This window comes from Castor canadensis, chromosome X (assembly GCF_047511655.1).
Source record: "Castor canadensis chromosome X, mCasCan1.hap1v2, whole genome shotgun sequence".
In the NCBI taxonomy this organism is placed as follows: domain Eukaryota; kingdom Metazoa; phylum Chordata; class Mammalia; order Rodentia; family Castoridae; genus Castor; species Castor canadensis.
In genome coordinates this window covers 95,882,689-95,887,526 of record NC_133405.1, presented here as the reverse complement: position 1 = coordinate 95,887,526, position 4,838 = coordinate 95,882,689, and the positions used below count along the sequence as shown (strand labels likewise).

Genomic DNA, 4,838 nt, shown 5'->3' with positions numbered 1-4,838 from the left:
TATTTCACATATCTTATTCAGAAAAATTTGACTTGCAGGTATTGTGAGTTTATAGGATTAGGAAAGTTTTCATTAGACTGAGATAATGTTGTGAAGGTTTGAATTAATCATATCTCCTTCTGTACCAGATTTTAAACCAACTAAAACATTTATACAGGTATTAAATAGGGATTAAAATAATCAACTTTAATACATTGCGGGGGAAAAAGAAAAATTCAGGCCAGCATGTATGGTATGTCAAAATTTGTATAAAAATCTGACACACACATGATGTGCTTATAAATACATGAAATATCTCTGGAAGTACACAAAAGTAGCAGGTAAGAGTGGTTACCTTTGGAAAGTTGAACTGGGGGACTAAGACAAGGGATGAGAAAGAAGAAAAAAGACTATTCTGTATTGTATATCCTTTGATATTGTTTGACTTTTAACAGAGGTATGGATTATTTTTTGAAAAATATAATGTATATATTAAAAATATAAAAATAAAAAAATACTAGCTTTATAGAGCTCAATTGGAGAACATGGCTTAGACATGAAGTTAAAATGAACTCTTACCACAAGTTTAAGATTTTGGGATTCCCCCATCCCAAAGGAAAAGTTAATTTATGGGGAAAATGTTTACTAAGCCATCTAAGCCATATAGTGAAGGGTTGCAATGTTTTCTACATCTTGCTATAATGAATGAGCACAAGAACCAAGAGGGGTCTATCTTACCTTTTTATTCTAACCATTTCCTCAAGTTTAACAAATGAATGGCAAAGAGATATGAGAGGCTTCTTTTCAAATATTTTTGAGAAAGGTAGATTTTTTCCCTTTGAGTCATGAACATTAAGAGAGGCAGAGAATAGATCTCATCACATGCGAGACATTTTTTCCTTTAAATCACAGTGATTAACATCCAAGACTTTGGTCAACACCCATGGCTGTGACTCTCCCCTTCTTGGGAAACAAGCAGTTCCATAAGAAAGTCCTGCTCCCACTTATGTAAAATTGGTAAGCAGTTCTACTTTTGCACCCAGGTAGCTCTGAAATGAGTCAGAATAGAGCATTCATTAAATTATCCAAGGCTATATTACACCATACACTGATAATATCTCAGTTTTCCCCTAACTTACTATTATGCTTAACTATGCTGCTTGGCATAATTTACAAAACTTATGTAATGACTCTGCCAAATAGAATCAAAATGCTTCAAATAATGCAATGTCAACAACATAATGAAGATACCTTAATTTGAACTATCTGAACCCTTAGCCAATTACTAAACTCTAAGGGAAAAATGCATGCCATAAATTAAATTTTTAATTTTTTTAAAGTCCAAAGCCATCAAAGTCAAAAATTCTGCCTTTCCCAGTATTTATTTCCCTCATTTCAGGCATACAGATCTCACAAAGGTCTCTGGAAAGACATGGGGTTTCTTCAGCAGCTATAGCCTGGGCTCTTATTTGGGTGTAGTTCCTTCAGAACATTAGAAGCTAAGTTGATATAACCCCCAAATTGTGTGTCAAACATTTTTAAAAGTCAAAAGGTTAACATGATATAAGATTATCATAGCATCAGTCTCACATTCAAATATCAAAAGTAACACTAATATTTAACCACTGGCACCGTTCTCCCAAGCAAATTTACACCCCCAGGATTTATTGTATATGGCAATACAAACTCATACTGCTGTTTTCAATCACATATCTTAACAGAGACTTAGTAGAATCAAAAAGAGGGAAAGTAGACAGAAAATACTGGGAGAAATGATTGTATCTTTTTTATTGCATCCTCAACAAGATGCCAGTTTGCATACATGTGTAGTATAGTGTGTGTACTCCATGACCTATGAACTTAAAATAATTTGGAAGATACCACTCAAGTGGTTGGTTGTATAAAGAATAGTCTCAGCCTCAAACTGCAGAAGGTCAAGGCCTCAATAGCTTGCTAATACAAATGGAGCTTCTGTCAGAACCCCAGTGAGAAAGCATTGGGTTTGATCAGATGCTTCTCTCTAAAACTTTGCTCATTTTTCCTTTCTTTTCTGGAATTTTAACCTTCACAAACCCCTTCAGTGATGGAAGCTACAAGATCCCTTTCATTGTAGTGGGGCTCACCCTTATGTGCACATGAGTTTTTTAGGGCCAGCTAAAAAAAAATGGAACTGAGAAACAAAACATTAAGAAAAATCTCTTAGATTTCTATACGCCAATGACTTAAAACATCATTAAGCCTATATATTACGTAGCACTGACTGTGTTGTACAGTTCTTCTGAGACATCACAATTGATGAATCCACCAGTACCTGCAAAAAAAAGAAGCATTTTCGGTCTATCCTAGTTCTAGCAAGTGCCTTGCCCACCTCATATGCTGAGGCTCTGAAATATCCTGATAATCAAATATAAAGCCTAATCTAAAACTTCTGAAGAGTTTTTCTTGGGACAAGAAAAAAAAATATATATATATATATATATTTGTCTGAGTCATGATTTCTGCCCTATCTTTTGAGGTCCTGGACAGGGCTATCAGCATTTGCTAAAGCCAACCTTTGTCTTATGACTGAGAACTCTAGGTATTGAACTGACAAAGCCCACTTGTGCTGTCTGCCTGCACAGCCTGCATCTGTTTAAACTCATGTCTGCAGATACACACAAGAGAAAATGCCATTGATTATCAAACCTTCCACTTAAGCTCCACCAGAAATCTTGATCTCTCTACCTGTAATTTGATTCACAATGTTTGCTCTCTTGTCAATTTTATAAGATTTCTAGGCTACACTTATGCAATAAAATGAAAAGTAAATACCCACTTATTCTGAACCAGTTGAACAATAGATGCAGGAATCAGAAAAGGAACAAAATGTTACCCTTATTTTTTTCAGCAACAGAACATTAATTTTTATTTTAATAATGCATTTTAATTGAATGTTTTGCTTGTGCTGCATTAAATTGGGTTATTTAAAATTACATTAAGAAAGATCACCTCTTTCCCTCTACAATGAGTTCACCCACACTCCCAAATTACGTGCTATCTATTTGGGAACAGGCAGAATTTAAATTACTATTCCTTGAGGGATTCTTCAGCAAAATGGGAAAAGTATCAACAGGTTAGCAAGTTACTGTTTTAGTGTAAACAAAAACACAATTGAAATACAGCTTCTCTTTTATACACTGTGTGTCAATAATATTGGAATAAATAACATCTGTGAAGGTAGAGTATATAAGAATATGTACTCTTACTTTGAGTATCTTTATAATTAAGAATCCAAATTGGATAGATGACAAAAAAACAAACTTTCCACTCTTCCCCAAATTAGATTTTTGAAGCCACTAGGTAGGAGATTTGAAATCACAAAGACATTTATTCAACCTGTCACAGAGGATATCTCAGAAAGATTCAAAACTCAGTGAGTACAGAGAATGCAACTGTCAAAGTGAGGCAAGAGGTGTTCAACAACTTTAACTTATTAATACCACCCACAATAAGAGTATGAGAAAACAGATGTCAGCCTTTATTCTTCTCAGTAATTAGTTAAGTTAACATCATTCTCTTGTGCGAGAAAGTGAAGTTTGATTTTTTTTTTTTGCCAAGTAAAAACATGCATAAAGAGAAAAGATGGTTCTTACAAACTGGAAAGCAATCAAGACTTTATGTGTCAAGGACTTTTACACTCTCACATATTTGGCAAATTTCAAGATGACCTCTATGATGTTTTTACCAAATTGTAAAATGGAAAGTCATCATCAAATTTGATGAAGTACACAGAGGATTTTGCTTCTATCTAATGAATGACCATACCGGTGCTCTTGGAAACATCATATTTGGGATCATCTCTTTGCCTACTGTCTATGACTTCTCCTGACTCTCTCTCTCTGCAGGAGGAGAATCACTAGAAATCTTAAAGGATGTGCAGGTGATTGTCTTTATAATCATCTAAGAGCTGATACATATATAACGCAGGATCTTTCTCATAGGTAATGTAATACCTTGTGTTCATGACAGGTGCCTGAGCTAAGACAATCTCCATCCATTTTTGGAAACTTTCTCTGTGTCAAAAATATATTCCATTGCTTTGCCAATCATGATTTCTGCTGTGTATCACTGATTCTAGATGACGCATCTCTATTAAGAAGGACTTCAAGTGATAACACTCTTTCATCTCCATGAAGTTCCAATCCATAAACACAGTCAAATTTATAATATTTCAGAAGATACAGAGAGGGATTTACAGGTACTAGATCCAGAACAGTTCCTTTCCACTGTGTTGAAGGATCATCTCCATCTTTTCATCTGTGCTGAATTCTGCAGCCCATGATGTTTCTCCAAGACTGGGAGGTAGGTCTGCTTCTATGCTTTTTGCACACAACATTTCTCTTCATTATAGTAACACTGTCACTTGAGCACAATAAAAAACCTAGACACCAGACTTATAATCAGAATAATTTCTTTAATTGTGACGATTCAGCATTTCAACATTGTGAAATTAAAAAGCCACAGAGAAAGACTTATTTCGAAGTTATTTAACCATTTCTAGCATTACAGCTATCCTAGTGGGTGTGAAGTGGTACCTCATTAAGGTTTTAATTTGCTTTTCTGTAATGATTAGTGATTATAAGCATATTTTGTGTGCTTGTTGAATATTTTGTATGTTTGGAGAGATGTCTATTCAAGTTCTATATCCATTTTGTAATCAAATTGGTTGTTGTTAAGTTGTTAAGTGTTCCTTTTAAATTCTGGATAGAAGAACCTTATCAGATATATGATTTCAAAATATTTCCTTCCATTCTGTGGGTTGTCTTTTCACTAATATTGCTTCATGGTTGCTTTATTTTCATTTTTAACACAAATTAATT

At 34.3% G+C, this 4,838-nt stretch overlaps 1 pseudogene; it reads right to left on the bottom strand.

The window, feature by feature from the left end:
• Nucleotides 1-3,688: 3,688 nt before the first annotated feature.
• LOC141419483 (spindlin-3-like) lies at nucleotides 3,689-4,364 on the bottom strand (annotated as a pseudogene).
• Between the last annotated feature and the right edge of the window lie 474 nt (nucleotides 4,365-4,838).